General features: G+C 43.2%; 1 long non-coding RNA gene across 4 annotated transcripts in view; it reads left to right on the top strand.

The window, feature by feature from the left end:
* The window catches only part of LOC137544023 (uncharacterized), a 270,055-nt gene that overhangs the window by 26,663 nt on the left and 224,859 nt on the right, over nucleotides 1–18,533 (top strand). For 3 of the 4 annotated variants that reach the window (XR_011025700.1, XR_011025701.1, XR_011025698.1), the window contains exon 2: nucleotides 8,041–8,180. This is a non-coding gene — a long non-coding RNA (uncharacterized lncRNA). Of the gene's footprint in view, nucleotides 1–7,774; nucleotides 7,846–8,040; nucleotides 8,181–18,533 lie in introns of those variants that run through there. The other variant, XR_011025699.1, reaches the window with a different exon arrangement.

Raw genomic sequence — 18,533 nt, 5'->3', positions numbered from 1 at the left:
TCTTCTATGAATTCCCCATACACCTAATTGAATACCTTGGGGTGTCTTCTTTCTAAAATGGGGTCACTTGTGGGGTTCCTATAATGCCCCGGCATTTTAGGGGCCCTAAACCGTGAGGAGTAGTCTAGAAACCAAATGCCTCAAAATGACCTGTGAAATTCTAAAGGTACTCATAGGACGTTGGGCCACTTAGCGCACCTAGGTTGCAAAAAAGTGTCACACATGTGGTATCGCCGTACTCAGGAGAAGTAGTATAATGTGTTTTGGGGTGTATTTTTACACATACCCATGCTGGGTGGGAGAAATATCTCTGTAAATTAAAATGTTTTGATTTTTTTTACACACAATTGTCCCTTTACAGAGATATTTCTCCCACCCAGCATGGGTATGTGTAAAAATACACCCCAAAACACATTATACTACTTCTCCTGAGTACGGCGATATCACATGTGTGACACTTTTTTGCAGCCTAGGTGCGCTAAGGGGCCCAACGTCCTATTCACAGGTCATTTTGAGGCATTTGGTTTCTAGACTACTCCTCACGGTTTAGGGCCCCTAAAATGCCAGGGCAGTATAGAAACCCCACAAGTGACCCCATTTTAGAAAGAAGACACCCCAAGGTATTCCGTTAGGTGTATGGTGAGTTCATAGAAGATTTTATTTTTTGTCACAAGTTAGTGGAAAATTACACTTTGTGAAAAAAAAACAATACAAATCAATTTCCGCTAACTTTTGACAAAAAATAAAATCTTCTATGAACTCGTCATACACCTAACGGAATACCTTGGGGTGTCTTCTTTCTAAAATGGGGTCACTTGTGGGGTTCCTATACTGCCCTGGCATTTTAGGGGCCCAAAACCACGAGGAGTAGTCTGGAAACCAAATGCCTCAAAATGACTGTTCAGGGGTATAAGCATCTGCAAATTTTGATGACAGGTGGTCTATGAGGGGCCGAATTTTGTGGAACCGGTCATAAGCAGGGTGGCTTCTTAGATGACAGGTTGTATTGGCACTGAAGTGCAGGAATGTTCTCAAATCGTGACCTGGACATGGCAATTAAGTCGTACCAGCAGTGATCAGAAAAAAAATTTCTGTCACTGCGGTGGGGCGGGTGAGGGTTTGGCCGGGTGATCAGAAGCCCGCAGGGGGCATATTAGGGCCTGATCTGATGGGTAGCGGTGACAGGGGGTGACGGGGTGGTTGATAGGTGATCAGTAGGTGATTACAGAGGAGAATATATGCAAGCAATGCACTGGCGAGTTGATCAGAGGGGGTCTGGGGGGCTAATTGAGGGTGTGGGCGGGTGATTGGGTGCCCGCAAGGGGCAGATTAGTGTCTGATCTGATGGGTAGCAGTGACAGGTGGTGACGGGGGGATTGATGGGTGATTGATGGGTGATCAGTGGATGATTAGAGGGGAGAACAGATGTAAACAATGCACTTTCGGAGGTGATCTGAGGGTGGGTCTGCACGCAATCTGAGGGTGTGGGTGGGTGATCAGGTGCCCACAAAAGGCAGGTTAGGGTCTGATCTGATGGGTGGCAGTGACAGGTGGTGACAGGGGGTGATTGATGGGTGATTTACAGGTGATCAGTGGGTGATTATAGGGAAGAATAGATGTATACAGTACACAGGTCTAGGAAGGATCTGAGGGTGTGTGTGTGTGTGTGTGGGGGGGGGGGGTGTTCAGGAGCCCCCAGGGGGCAGTTTAGGACCTAATCTAAAAAATAGCGTTGAGATGTGACAGTGAGTGATTAATGGGTGATTAGGGGGGTGATTGGGTGCAAACAGGTGTCTGAGGGGTGGGCAGGGGGGGTCTGATGGGTGCAGTGGGCGATCAGGGGGCAGGATCAGTGTGCTTGGGTACTTACTAGGAGGGCTGCAACCTGCCCTGGTGGTCCCTCAATCACTGGGATCACCAGGGCAGGAGGCAGCCTGTATAATACGCTTTGTATACATTACAAAGCGTATTATCCGCTTTACATGCGGCAGATCGGGGGTTAACAACCCGCCGCCGCTGCTAATTGGCTGGCGGGTTGACGTCGCGGGTGGGCACATCCAGCGTGCGATCCCAGGCCAGCTAGTCCGCAACGAGCCGCCGCCGATCGTATTGAGGTCGTTTCGGGCTCCACTTTGTCGCCGCCCCTAGGTAGGGGCGGTCGGCAAGTGGTTAAAATCACAATCCAGTAAAATATATAGATATATATATAGATATATATATATATATATATATATATATATATATATATATATATATATATAGATGTATATATATAGATATATATAGATCTATATATATATATAGATCTATATATATATAGATCTATATATATATAGATCTATATATATATATATATAGATCTATATATATATAGATCTATATATATATATAGATCTATATATATATAGATCTCTATATATATATATATATATAGATCTATATATATATAGATCTATATATATATATATAGATCTATATATATATAGATCTATATATATATATAGATCTATATATATATATAGATCTATATATATATATATATAGATCTATATATATATAGATCTATATATATATAGATCTAAATATATATATAGATAGATCTAAATATATATATATAGATCTATATCTATATATATAGATCTAAATATATATATAGATCTAAATATATATATATATATATCTATAGATATATATATATCTATAGATCTATATATATCTATATATATATCTATATATATATATATATATATATATCTATATATATATATATATATATATATATATATATATATATATATATATATATATATATATATATATATATATATATATATATATATATATATATATACAGTGGTGTGAAAAACTATTTGCCCCCTTCCTGATTTCTTATTCTTTTGCATGTTTGTCACACTTAAATGTTTCTGCTCATCAAAAACCGTTAACTATTAGTCAAAGATAACATAATTGAACACAAAATGCAGTTTTAAATGATGGTTTTTATTATTTAGTGAGAAAAATAACTTAAAACCTACATAGCCCTGTGTGAAAAAGAAATTGCCCCCTGAACCTAATAACTGGTTGGGCCACCCTTAGCAGCAATAACTGCAATCAAGCATTTGCGATAACTTGCAACGAGTCTTTTACAGCGCTCTGGAGGAATTTTGGCCCACTCATCTTTGCAGAATTCTTGTAATTCAGCTTTATTTGAGGGTTTTCTAACATGAACCGCCTTTTTAAGGTCATGCCACAACATCTCAATAGTATTCAGGTCAGGACTTTGACTAGGCCACTCCAAAGTCTTAATTTTGTTTTTCTTCAGCCATTCAGAGGTGGATTTGCTGGTGTGTTTTGGGTCATTGTCCTGCTGCAGCACCCAAGATCGCTTCAGCTTGAGTTGACAAACAGATGGCCAGACATTCTCCTTCAGGATTTTTTGGTAGACAGTAGAATTCATGGTTCCATCTATCACAGCAACTTCCAGGTCCTGAAGCAGCAAAACAACCCCAGACCATCACACTACCACCACCATATTTTACTGTTAGTATGATGTTCTTTTGCTGAAATGCTGTGTTACTTCTATGCCAGATGTAACGGGACACGCACCTTCCAAAAAGTTCAACTTTTGTCTCCTCGGTCCACAAGGTATTTTCCCAAAAGTCTTGCCAATCATTGAGATTTTTTTTAGCAAAATTGAGACGAGCCTTAATGTTCTTTTTGCTTAAAAGTGGTTTGCGCCTTGGATATCTGCTATGCAGACCATCTTTGCCCAGTCTCTTTCTTATGGTGGAGTCATGAACAATGACCTTAATTGAGGCAAGTGAGGCCTACAGTTCTTTAGATGTTGTCCTGGGGTCTTTTGTGGCCTCTCGGATGAGTTTTCTCTGCGCTCTTGGGGTAATTTTGGTCGACCGGCCACTCCTGGGAAGGTTCATCACTGTTCCATGTTTTTGCCATTTGTGGATAATGGTTCTCACTGTGGTTCGCTGGAGTCCCAAAGCTTTAGAAATGGCTTTATAACCTTTACCAGACTGATAGATCTCAATTACAGTACTTTGTTCTCATTTGTTCCTGAATTTCTTTGGATCTTGGCATGATGTCTAGCTTTTGAGGTGCTTTTGGTCTACTTCTCTGTGTCAGATAGCTCCTATTCAAGTGATTTCTTGATTGAAACAGGTGTGGCAGTAATCAGGCCTGGGGGTGACTACAGAAATTGAACTCAGGTGTGATAAACCACAGTTAAGTTATTTTTTAACAAGGGGGGCAATCACTTTTTCACACAGGGCCAAGTAGATTTGGAGTTTTTTTTCTCACTAAATAATAAAAACCATCATTTAAAACTGCATTTTGTGTTCAATTATGTTATCTTTGACTAATAGTTAACGGTTTTTGATGAGCAGAAACATTTAAGTGTGACAGACATGCAAAAGAATAAGAAATCAGGAAGGGGGCAAATAGTTTTTCACACCACTGTATATATATGTGGTTGGGAGGGGATCAAGGGATACATGGGGGGGAGATCTGGATACAAAAGTGTTTTTTTCCACTAAAATCGCACAGCCTGTCACGGCTGTAGGCTGTGCGGTCTCCCTGTCACACAAGATCCACAGTGACAGGGAGGCGGAGAGGCAACTATGTTGCCTTTCGGAGGGTGATCGCTGTGATTGGCTCACAGCGATCACACGGCAGGGAGCCAATCAGTGACGGCTCCTGCCGATACCCGGAAGCCTTAGCTGTCATAAGACAGCTAAGTGCAGCCGGTTCGGTGCGCACGATCGCGGCGGGGAGCGGCGGCGCCGGTGATAGAGATCTACGCCCTGCCAGCCAGGAGCCCATCAAAACAGGGCGTAGATCTCTATCACCTCGGTCCGGAAATGGTTAAAGAGACACTGAAGCGAAAAAAAAAATGATGATATTATGATTTGTATGTGTAGCACAGCTAAAAAATAAAACATTAAGATCAGATACATCAGTCTAATTGTTTCCAGTACAGGAAGAGTTGAGAAACTCCAGTTGTTATCTCTATGCAAACAAGCCATTAAGCTCTCCGACTAAGTTAGTCCTGGAGAGGGCCGTTATCTGACTTTTATTATCTCAACTGTAAGTGAACTGTTTACTTTTTCTCTGCTAGAGGAGAGGTCATTACTTCACAGACTGCTCTTAAAGAGGAACTCCAGTGAAAATAATGTAATAAAAAAAGTGCTTCATTTTTACAATAATTATGTATAAATGATTTACTCAGTGTTTGCTCATTGTAAAATCTTTCCTCTCCCAGATTTACATTCTGACATTTATCACATGGTGACATTTTTACTGGTTATGTAGCTGCTCCTAGCTGTTTTGGCTGTTACAGACAGCTGTAAACAGCCATTTCCTGTCTGTGAACATTGTTACATTGTGGCAGTTTGCCCAGAGTACCGCGGTACCAGAGTTTCTTGTGGGAGGGGTTTCATCACAAAATCAGTCATACAGCGCCCCCTGATGGTCTGTTTGTGAAATGCAATAGATTTGTCATGTAAAAGGGGGTATCAGCTACTGATTGGGATAAAGTTCAATTCTTGGTCGGAGTTTCTCTTTAAAGACTCATTTTGAATGCTGAGTGTTGTGTAATCTGCACATATTATAGAATGACGCAATGTTAGAAAAAACACTATATACCTGAAAATAAAAGTATGAGAATATTTTATTTGCCGCTAATCTTCTAGTAATGATTCATAGTACACAACCAATTCACTATATCATATTCTTTTTTTCGCTTCAGTGTCTCTTTAAAGGACACCTGCTGTGAAAGGGATATGGAGTCTACCATATTTATTTATTTTTAAACAATGCAAGTTGCCTGGCTGCCCTGCTGATTCTCTGTCTTTAATATGTTTTGTCATAGACTCTGAATAAGCATGCAGATCAGATGTTTAACTAAAGTTTGACTGGCTTTGTTTCATGCTTGTTTCTATTGTGTGATTCAGACACTACTGATGCATAGATCAACAGGACGTCAGGCAACTGGTTTCCATATTCCTCTAACTTCAGGTGTCCTTCAAATGAAAGATCCCTGTAGAAACATGCTGCTCTGCCAAAAGGGTTAGATATGTTTAAAGGCTACATAGACCATGGCACAGGGCAGCAGCATGTGTGTTGAGGCAACATTGCCCGTGGCACAGGGAAGCAGCATGTGCAGTGAGGCAACATAGACCATGGCACAGGGAAGCAGCATGTGCAGTGAGGCAACATAGACCGTGGCACAGGGCAGCAGCATGTGTGGTGAGGCAACATAGCCCGTGGCATAGGGCAGCAGCATGTGCAGTGAGGCAACATGGCCCATGGCACAGGGCAGCAGCATGTGTGGTAAAGCAACATAGCCTGTGTCACAGGGCAGCAGCATGTGTGGTGAGGCAACATAGACAATTACACAGGGCAGCAGCATGTGCAGTGAGGCAACAGACCACGGCACAGGGCAGCAGCGTGTGCAGTGAGGCAACATAGACCATGGCACAGGGCAGCAGCATGTGTGGTAAAGCAACATAGCCTGTGTCACAGGGCAGCAGCATGTGTGGTGAGGCAACATAGACAATTACACAGGGCAGCAGCATGTGCAGTGAGGCAACAGACCACGGCACAGGGCAGCAGCGTGTGCAGTGAGGCAACAGACCACGGCACAGGGCAGCAGCGTGTGCAGTGAGGCAACATAGACCATGGGACAGGGCAGCAGCATGTGTGGTAAAGCAACATAGCCTGTGTCACAGGGCAGCAGCATGTGTGGTGAGGCAACATAGACAATTACACAGGGCAGCAGCATGTGCAGTGAGGCAACAGACCACGGCATAGGGCAGCAGCGTGTGCAGTGAGGCAACATAGACCATGGCACAGGGCAGCAGCAAGTGTGAAGCAACATAGCCCGTGGCATAGGGAAGCAGCAAGTGTGAGGCAACATAGCCCGTGGCACAGGGCAGCAGCATGTGTGGTGAGGAAACATAGCCTGTGGCACAGGGCAGCAGCATGTGTGGTGAGGCAACATAGACAATGACACAGGGCAGCAGCATGTGCATTGAGGCAACATAGACCATGGCACAGGGCAGCAAGATGTGTAGTGAGGCAACATAGACTGTGACACAGGGCAGCAGCATGTGTGGTGAGGCGACATAGACTGTGGCACAGGGCAGCAAGATGTGTGGTGAGGTAACATAGACCATGGCACAGGGCAGCAGCATGTGCAGTGAGGCAACGTAGACCATGGCACAGGGCAGCAAGATGTGTAGTGAGGCAACATAGACCGTGACACAGGGCAGCAGCATGTGTGGTGAGGCGACATAGACTGTGGCACAGGGCAGCAACATGTGTGGTGAGGTAACATAGACTGTGACACAGGGCAGCAGCATGTGTGGTGAGGCGACATAGACCATGGCACAGGGCAGCAAGATGTGTAGTGAGGCAACATAGACCGTGACACAGGGCAGCAGCATGTGTGGTGAGGCGACATAGACTGTGGCACAGGGCAGCAACATGTGTGGTGAGGTAACATAGACCTTGATACAGGGCAGCAGCATGTGCAGTGAGGCAACATATACAGTGGCATAGGGCAGCAGCATATGTGGTGAGGCAACATAGACCATGACACAGGGCATATGATAGCCCTAGTTATATTTTTTACTGTCCATCACCACTGTTTTGAGCTGCCAGTAAGTGAGGCTCATTGTACTACATTTTAAATACATCTTTGTATTACTGTTGTAATAAATAATTTACTCAAGTTAATATTTGTATATCTTCTATTAACAGTCTATTCAGTTCAACATCCAAGTCGCTGTTACCATTTTAGAAAGCGAATAAACTTCAATCTCTGTTCATGTACCTATACCACACTTCACCAACTTATATACAGGGCATACATGTTGGAAATTGGTGTGTATTGGGGATTGGGGGAGGGGGGGGGGAGATACTCTGATTTGCTCAGTGCTTGATTCCAATTTAATCTTGTCAAACTGAAAACAAAAAACGATAACATTTCTTATGCTGTTAGTAACATTCCATCTTATTATACAGAGCATGAAGATCTGCACTTACTCTGGTGGCAGTCCAAGATTTCTTGAAGCTGCATACGGTCAACATGAACATGGCTATCCACTGCTTCTGAAACACTTCAGCACCATCTGCAGCTTGGTGGCTCAGTGATCAATATTCAAGTGAGTGTGGTTCTTGAAGGACCTGATGGAATTACTTGAATTTGAAAAATAATTGATTGGATACAGCTATTTAGTGGTTAAACAAGGGGGTGTGTCATTTCAGTTAGAGTTATATTTACCTAATAAAATAGCAGGTGTCTACATCCACCTGCGTCCGTGTGTTCCGCCTGGCTGTAGTGCGCATGTCTAGGGCCCCAGCTGTAGCTGCGCGCTGTGCTAAAACGTTTATGTTTTTTATCATTTCCTGAGTTCCCGTTGAAAATAATATACTTTCTTACAGATTCTAGGACTGCTATTGAGTTGTATATCTTTAATACACACATATGGAAGTCCTGGGAACAGGGTACAAAAGACAGCAATATAAACTAGTTGAGGATGCTATTTCTTTCTCACGCTACAAACATTTTTTTCACTTTCTGCTGCCTGTGCCACTCTTGCAGAGATATCCTTACTTCCTGTCTGGACAGGAAGCAATGGAAGTCTCATGGTTGGAAGCACGGGGCAGCAATAAAAATCTAAAAGAGGTTCTAACCCCTTACTACACTATCTAAAACTAAAATAAAAATGTTTCTTGGAAATGGGCTTTAATAGACACGGCTCCATGTGGCCAAGTGTTGTAGATTCCAGTTGAAGAAATATCTTAGTGACAGCTGTCACTTGTGAAACCAGAAACCCCATGTGGGGAAGCCATTAGGCACATGGAGAAATGGACTTATGAAATTCTCACTCCCAGAGCTCTCACATGCTTGGCTCTCTGGTTATCCAGCTTTTCACACTTCTGGCTTTGCACTGGGATTTTTATAATGAATAAAAATGTTATTAGAGTATGCTGACCTACCATCACTATATCATTATTAGTAGTGATCAACATGGGGAACTACTAATCTATTAACAGCTGCTGATAAATGTACACAGCTGCCATTTGTTGATTGGCAGTTCAGCATTCTGATTAGCGCCTGTACATTCATTTCCCTCTCTGGTCAGATAGAAACCTGCATACAGAGGGAATTGTTCACCTGTCACTCAGAAATATCAGGAGGGGGGGGGGGGTGAAATATTTCAGTGACTAGCACAGACTACCTCATAGGTTCTCAAACCTGTCATCAGCAGCTGAGCACGTTTGTGGGTGTCATCTGATCATGTACGAATAAAGAAGCACTCCATGTGTTTCAAATTTCTCATTTGACAGCACTTTACAAGGAAAAGTGTGTGCATGGCTGCTGGATTATGTTGTCCAATTGCAGACCGAGGCCATTGTTCCCCTCTTTAATCCTCCCACTCTGTTGTGTATCGCGTCATTGTCCCTCTGCCCCCCCCCCCCTGCATAGCAACTTGGTACAGCACGTGGCATCATACTTGCGTGCAAGGCTTTAGAGCCTGCCTATGTCCACTTTTAACTTTTTTGCATTAAAACAGTTAATGCGGACCTGAACACTTGCACAGCACACAATGAAAAGTTTTCACTCTACATACGTGTTTAGCTACATTATAGTGCAACTAGCCTTATCAGTAGCTGTGAATGAGAGGGCCTCAGCTCTGCCTGTACAGGAAAAGACTGAAGCTTTAACTCTTTCTGTGTGTCATGAAAGTTAATCCACTTAAGACCTCAGTGTTTTTTAGGATTTCCGTAAATTGTAATAAAGATTTTTTTTCCCCTAAAAGTTATCATGCTGTGCCTAATATTTTAGAGCAGAGAGGAAGTTCTGAGTTTAGATCCACTTTAAAAGAGCAATTTTATCTGTATGCTAATCTAATCCCTGTCAAAATCAAAATCTGTCTTTCACAGTCTAAGGGATGGCCATTAATGGTGTGATTTTAGCAAATGATGGATTCCAGATATGAAAACCAGTTGTGATCATATGTATTAAATAAATCTGCCATGCTGATTGAGGAGCTGTTTAAGGAAACAATCGATAATTGAATCATTCAGGATCAATTGGGTCCACCAGCTACTCTGTTTTCATACAATATGATCTGAATAATCGGGTTTATATAACTTTGTACACTAAAAATGTTGTTATTTATGGCCACTTTATGGCCAGTTGTGGGGAAACCACTAAACGGAACCTAAAGGAAAAAAAGTGCCCAGTTGGGATACTTACCTCAGTAAAGCGAAGCCTCTGGATAATCCAGAGGTTTCTCCCATCCCCTCCACCTCACTGTTCCAGCACTAGGACCCCTCAAATCTCATTGACTAGGGTTTTGCTGACATTTTTGAACAGAGGTGCCAATATAGAGTAAAAACTTCTAAAATCAGTTTAAAAAGGGGGAATACAGACAGGGATTCGTTATTATATATCAAACGATAACATTTATTATAAAAAGCTTTACTTTCCAACGCACTTTGTGGGCACAGTCCCGCTTCATCAGGCAATAAACGGAGAAACTCAAAAAGTTTGTAGTGTGGCTGTGTAGCGTGTATATTATGAGAGACCTTTCAGGAATCCCCCTTTAAAATCCTGTTTTTGCCCCTGTGGAGGATCCAGAAGAGGTAAGTATGTAACATTTTTCTCCCTTTATGTTATACTGTAGGTTTGCTTTAAATGATACCTGAAGTGACATGTGACAGGATGAGATAGACATGTGTTTGTATAGTGCCTAGCGCACAAATAACTATGCTGTGTTCCTTTTTTTCTTTCTCTGCCTGAAAAAGTTAAATATCAGTCATGTAAGTGGCTGACTCAGTCCTGACTCAGACAGGAAGTGACTACAGTGTGACCCTCACTGATAAGAAATTCCCCTTTGTACCTCTTTCTTGCTCTCAGAAGCCATTTTCTGCTAGGAAAGTGTTTTATAGTTGGAATTTCTTATCAGTGAGGGTCACACTGTAGTCACTTCCTGTCTGAGTCAGGACTGAGTCAGTCACTTACATACCTGGTATTTAACTCTTTCAGGCAGAGAAAGAAAAAAAGGAACACAGCATAGTTATTTGTGTGGTAGGCACTGTGACTGGCTATCTCACCATGTCACATGTCACTTTGGGTATCTTTTAACTTAGCAGTATGTTTTTGCCCAGAACAGTCGTACAGAAAGGTAACAGAACCCAACTATATCAGTCCTATAAATTATACTGCTGAGCTGGTGACACTTTATGAAGTCTAGATAAAGAATGAATGAGTGAATGAATGGATGTTTAAGTGGCTGACACTACATCCCTAGGGACATAATACAGAGTTTGATTTACACTGGTTTATACAGAGTGTAATAATTTTTCTTATATGTGCTTGATGCTTCAAATATGAAGAGAATTGCGAGTTCATCTACATAAGTGATGCATGGTAGTATGCGTATCTCCAAGTGAGCAGAGCGAGACGCTCATCAGACAGGCTCGGTGGAATGTTAGAGATTAGATCCAGCAAGTTTGCTGAATATGTAGCTAGTAGCAATCAGGTTTCCAGCATTCACATCAGGAGCACAGTGACATTGTTTCTCTCAGAAGCCTAGCACTCCTCCAACTGTTTATGCAGTACTTGTACACTGACCTGCAGTACCCTCTCTTGCCTTCGCTCTGGGCATCCTGGGAAATGAACTTTAAAGAGGAACGCTGGTGAAAATAATGTTATAAAAAAGTGCTTCATTTTTACAATAATTATGTATAAATGATTTAGTCCATGATTGCCCATTGTAAAATCTTTCCTCTCCCTGATTCACATTCTGACATTTATCACATGGTGACATTTTTACTGCTGGCAGGTGATGTCAGTGGAAGGAGATGCTGCTTGCTTTTTTGGCAGTTGGAAACAGCAGTAAACAGCTATTTCCCACAATGCAATGAGATTCACAGACAGGAAACTGTCAGGACCGTGGTCCTGGCATCACACTGTGGGAGGGGTTTCACCACAATATTAGCCATACAGACCCTCCTGATGATTCGTTTGAGAAAAGGAAAAGATTTTTCATGGGAAAGGGGGTATCAGCTACTGATTCAGATGCAGTTCAATTCTTGGTTACGGTTTCTCTTTAAGGGGCACTATGGCAAAAAACTGTAAAAGTTGGAAATTATATTTACACCTCCATATGAGATGTACATTTGTCCCAGGGTTAAGGCAATCAGATGTTGTCACTTTCTACATAGCTGTCTCTTATAGTAGGCATTTTGATCAACCAGTTCTGAACTTCTTACTGGCAGGATTTGGACTAATCCATCTTCTCATAGCGAATTCTCGGGATTTTTTTTTTTATTTTCAAAAGAATTCCTTGATTGGCAGGGGTACAGACCAACTGCCAGAATAGTGTGTACCTATCTGACATATTTGTATAGATCCTGTCCTGGGAGTACTTTTGAAACAATTGAAATAAACGGAGGATCCCCGATGAGGAGATGGACTAATCCAAAACCTGTTGGCAAGAGGTTCAGAGCTATCTGATTATAGTTCCTATTTTAAGTAACAGCTACATGGGAAGTAAAAAAAACAAAAACACAATGTATTTACTCTGGGATAAGTGTATAATGTGTACATATATGGTTTTTCAATTTTATAATATTTCGTCATAGTATTCCTTTTTAAGGCATTACAACGCAAGTGGAGTGAATTTCTTTAGGAACCATAAGTGCAATAAAGACTTTTTATTGTGTGTTGTGCAAGACTTTGGGTTCACTTTAAAGAGAACCTGTGTCCAGTTTTTCACAGACTTAGTGGCAAAGATAGCATCAAGAATTGGCTGAGGTTAATAACTCTCTTATGATCTCTTATGCTATTGCTGTCAAGGCAGTTAAAATGAACATGTGTCCAAGAGTTGATACAATAGGACTCAGGTCTAATGCTGGGAATACACGGTTAGATAGTTGCGCCGGATCGAGCCACTGGCTCGATCCCGGCGCATCCAGCTCGTCCCGCCGGCGCCTTGATTTGACTTAGCAGTTTTTTAACAGACACAAACAAAAAACAATTCAAGGAGAGACATATTACAAGTCAAGGACAGCAATGACTCAATGATTTCTTTATCCAGGCCCAAGCAATCTAGGGAAGAGCCATTTCCAAGAACATGGAGCAAACAAGAGGAACCCCAAAACAACAACATATCCAAAACAGTTTAAAAAGAGGTAGAAATCTAAGTTTTCAATCAGTGGCGTAGCTAGAGACTATGGGGCCCCATAGCAAAACTTTCATGGGGCCCTCTGATGTAGGCACTCTTAAGCAATGGCACCTGCCCCTACCCTATGGATATGAGTTAACAAGCAATTTACAGTCTCATGCAATCTACAATGCATATAGTCCATGGGCACTGAGACAAAGTGAGGGTGGAGGAACACAAGACAGTTAGTAGTGAACACATCAAATACCACCTGGGTCCCCTCTGCTCCAGGGCTCCATAGCAACTGCTATGGCTGCTGCTACGCCCCTATTTCCAGTCATACTGTCTGTGTGAATCAGACAGCCTCATCAGGCTGAGCAAAATGTAAAGGGATTTCTGCTCAAAACTAAAGGTGGCCACACACGATACAATAAAGAGATCCTATTTTACGGCAATTTGATAAATATGATTGATCTCCCGAAAAAATCTAAAGCTTTTTTTTTTTTTCAATCGGCTGAAAAATCCGATCAGATTTCCTGTTTTCTTCAATTTTAATCGATCCGGAATGCGAGATATTTTTCTTCAATCTTTCTAAAGATTGTAAAATGTGTGTTGGATTGTCAATTTATTAATACACACACCCTACCAATTTTGTCAGAGTTTCCAATCATTTTTATCATAATTGGGGAAAAATTTTACATACGTGTGTGGTACATTGGTCATACTTTTGAAATGTTACAATCAGTCAGAAAAATTGATTGCAATTCTTAAATTGAACAGATATTTATAAAATTGTATGGTGTGTGGCCACTTTTAGGTGGCCACACACGATACAATAAAATGATCTGATTTTACAGCAATTCTATAAAAACGATCGTATCGACCCCAAAAAATCGAAAGCTCTTTTTAATTCGACTGAAAAATCTGATCGCGTTTCCCGTTTTTTTATTTATATCGATCTAGAATGCCAGATATTTCTCTTCAATTTTTTTAAAGATTGTATGGTGTGTATTAAGCCCCATCTACACGGAGGGACATTGTAGCGATCCGGTGGCTCGATTAGCCGCCGGATCGCCTTTTCCACGTGCCCGCCGCGTCCCCGCTCGCCGCGCGTGCGCCGCATTCGATTCCCCGCTCGTGCCCGCTCGTCCCCGCCGGCGCCGCTTATCTCCCGCACGATTCCCTGCCATTGTCCACTCGCGGGGATCGAGCAGGGAATCGGCGGTACGGAGATCCGTCCTGTCGGATCTTATCAATCGAGCCGCATCAGCGGCTCGATTGATAAGCAGCATCGCGGCCGCATCTACTCGTGTAGATGCGGCTTTAGATTGTCAATTTATTAATATACACACCCTAGCAATTTTCTCAGAGTTTCCAACCAGTTTTATCATAATTGGGGAAAAATTGAACATAGGTGTGTGGTACATTGGTCATATTGTTGAAATGTTACAATCAGTCAGAAAAATTTATTGCAATTCTTAGATTGAACAGATATTTAAAGGAGTTCTGTGGGGGTGTCCTGGGGATAAAAACAGTCACTTACCTGGGGTTTCTATCATTCCCCTGAAGCAGTAATGTCCCACGCCGTCCTCCTCCCATCCGCCGCTCTCCGCCGCCAGCTCCGGTCTAGCGCGGCATGCTTTCAACTGCGGCTGCGCGTCCTGGGCCAGCGCCTGCTCGCTTCCGCCCGCGTCATCAGAAGCTTACTGCGCAGGCACAGTACAAGAAACCTTTGTACTGCGCCTGCGCAGTAAGCTTCCAATGACGCGTACGGGAGCCCGCATTACCCGTCTGCCATCAGACGAATAATTGACCGGGGCCGGCGGCGGAGAACGACGGATGGGAGGAGGACGGCGTGGGACATTACTGCTTCAGGGGGCTGATAGAAGCCCCAGGTAAGTGATAGTTTTTATCCCAAGGACACCCCCACAGAACCCCCTTTAAAAAATTGTATGGTGTGTGACCACCTTAACATAAAGCCATCAGAATCAGAATACTTCACACCTCCAAAAGCATAGATTTATTAGTTTCATACATTTGATATATTTTATACATTTTTCATAGTACTGAATTTCCCATCCTGTCGTAACAACATACTGTATACATAAAAGGGTTTAACCACCCTATATAATAAAAGGCAAGTGTCGCTGCGTCCGTCCGTCAGTGCTTTTTAGCAGGGACAGACGCAGAGACACTGCCGAGAGCTTGGGAGGACGAGGCCAGAAGGGGTGGGCGTGTGTGCGTTGCTTGCGCGCGGCAGGCGTGCGTGTCATGTGCGTGAAGCAAGCGAGCGCGCGCGTCACATGCGCGCGGGCGGCAAAGTAAAGACAGACCTAGCCTGTTTTTAAACAGTGCCAATTCTTTATATCACAGGATGAAAAAAAAAGGTACGTAAGATTGTGAGGTTTCTTTAGGGTTGAGATAGAAAACTTCCTTGGTGCCCCTAACGCCTTCTATACTTCAGCTTATAAAGTGTACCTGAGACGGGATATAAAATAATTATAAATACCTGGGACTTCCTTCAGGCTGATCGCTCTCTACAGATCGTAAGGGCACCATGATTGTTATAGTAATTGCAGTGCCATTCTCATACTTGTACAATTCGATTTTTACCTAAACACCAACATGGTGCATGCATTTTTCCTGCGTTGGTGTTTGGGTGTATATCAATTGGAGGCACAAGAAAATTGCATAGCAAACATGGTGCCAAGCAATTTTCTTGCAATTCAGCACCTTAAGGCTGCTTACACACCAAGACGTTACAGGCGCACGTTAGTGCGCCTGTAACGCTCCCCGAACGCACAGCAATGTAACACAAGTGGGCTGTTCACACAGCCCACGTTGCGTTACATGTAATGCTGCACGTTCGGTGCAAAGTGCAGCATGCTACGGCGTTGGAGCGGCTATAGCCGCGTTAGACTGTTTGCACATGCGCAGTGGGGGGCGGAGAGGAGGCGGGGAGAGCCAGCTACAGTAGCCGCGCACATGGCTACTTAATATTCACTGCACTGGCGGCAGCTGATTGGCCGGCGGGACCACGTGATGCGGAGTGTCTCGCTCCGCATCACGTGGTCCCGCTGGCCAATCAGCGCCACTCTGGGAGACATTATAGGAATCGAGCCGCCGAACGCGGCTCACTCTACCGTCGGCTTTTGCAGCACCATACGTTGTGTTAGGTGCACGTTATGCGACCTTAACGTGGCACCTAACACAACGTCTTGGTGTGCAAGAAGCCTAAAGGACACATCCGAGCATGTAAGAAATAAAAAAATCCACTTAACAATTACCTCTTTGCCATGGTAGTCAGCTGACACAGCCGATGGATCAAATTAGAACTTGTAATCACAAGTCACAGATGAGTGGGAATTAGACAGGCAAAAATCTCTAAATACACACAGGGTGCATTTCTATGGTTTCCTTCTGTCCAGTGCAAGTGTTCAGGTATTCATTAACATACCTCCCATCTTTTTGAGATAAGAAACCCCTGCTGCACCCGTAACCACACCCCTGGCACACCCCTAGTCATGCATGCCATTAAGATTTCATAGGAAAAATATGTTGTTTTATAATTCAAACCACACTGGTCCTTTCTATCCTGGTTCATTTCCATTCATATTAACATTTGAAAATAAGAAATATATCAATTTAAAGGATAAGAATAAAGTTTAAAGTCAATTAAACACATTTTTTTCAGTAGGAAAATACATATATTTACACAGATTTGTACATTACGAGGAAGAAAGAGGGACAGGGTTCCCAAAGAAGCACTGTCCCTCCAAAAGTGGGACAGTTGGGAGCTATGCTTTAATGAAATCCTTTTATCCCTCCTGAGTGCAGCCAGTTTTCTGTATGCTTTCAGCAATCAGTCCTTTTTAGACTGGAAGAGTTAACTGATGTCCTGGATTCTTCTCCTCTTCTGAGTGACAAGAGGGGCGAAGGGAAGCGGACAGCCATCGTTTGCTGCAAGCCCATTAAATCCAGGAGCAAATGGTTCTTTCACACCAGGGCCAGATGGAGCTGGGAAGGTTAAGCATGCCCACCCCTTACTTTGCCAAGTAGAACATTGTGTTTCTAGCCACATGCTTTGTGGTCATCTCTGCCAGTTCAACATTCTTCGGCATGGCCAGACTGTACATGAGAGCAAAGGTCCATCTGCCACTGCAGGAAGGGCTAGGAAAATAGGCTCCCCCGCCCGCCCTCTGCAGCCTCACTATTCTCAGATACTGATGCCTTCTGCCCTTGACAGATGCCACTGGCCTCCAGAACTGCTCAGATCATTATACCAGCATAAAGACTTTGCAGACTGCTTAACACTTAACCCTCTCCTTATGTTGCTATGTATGTAAACCAAAGCTTATATCCAAGAAAAATAGAACCATGGAGATTTAAAGAATATCATTTCAGAAAGTTTTCTTTAAAATGCTCACAATCTCTTACTAAGGAAAGTACTTTTTCAGGAACGATAAAAATAACTTTGTATGTAGTCTAAAAAGGAATAGGGGCCTAACAATAGCCCCCACAAACCCCACAACGACAGGTTCTGTATTGCATAATGCAGAGCAGCAACGGAGTGTTATACATTACCTGCTCCCGGGGACAGGACAGGTCCTCTTCATTCCAGCTCATCTCTGTGCCTTACAGCTCCAGTCTCTGCATGTCATGTGACATGCATGGAGAGCCGCGTGTGTGTGTGTGTGGGGGGGGGGGGGGGGGGGGGAGGGGGGGTCATGGACAACAGACCTCTGTAAGGGGACCCGACACTCTCTGTAGTTACTTACACCCCTGGAAAGATAAAGATTATTTTTTCCGCTTTGGATAATGTGGAGAGGGATTAAAGTGCCCTTGGGAGATTTTACTGTTGTCTGTGTTCCCATTTTTAGTCCACGAGACCTCCATGGGCAAAAACACTTAAAATACAATAGAGCTGGGCCAGCCATATTTAGCTGTTCTGGCTCCCCCTACCTCCTCTTTCCTTCTTGGGGGTAGTCCTTGCCCCTTATTTTACCTGCACATCCCCAGAGTGCCTTGTGTGTGCTGGTTGACCAGGCTGTTCAAGCACTACTAACTCATCCTCTCCACCAATCTTAGTGCAGGAGAGTGATGTGCGTGGGGTGGGGGCAGGTCAGGTTTCATTTACAAGCAGAAGGATGTCAGGGGGCTATATAAATGTCTAAAGGAACACCTGAAGCATGTAGCCCAGGGACTTTCCTTTTTACACCCCACCGTTCCAGCGAAGTGTCCCTCTAAACTTATTTGACTGCAGTAAGTTTCTCCTAACCATGCTCCTGCGCCGATCCCAAATGGCCTGTTAAATACATTTAAAGGGACCCTTTGCTG

Source organism: Hyperolius riggenbachi, chromosome 2 (genome assembly GCF_040937935.1).
Source record: "Hyperolius riggenbachi isolate aHypRig1 chromosome 2, aHypRig1.pri, whole genome shotgun sequence".
NCBI lineage: Eukaryota > Metazoa > Chordata > Amphibia > Anura > Hyperoliidae > Hyperolius > Hyperolius riggenbachi.
This window is presented reverse-complemented; position numbering and strand designations above follow the sequence as displayed.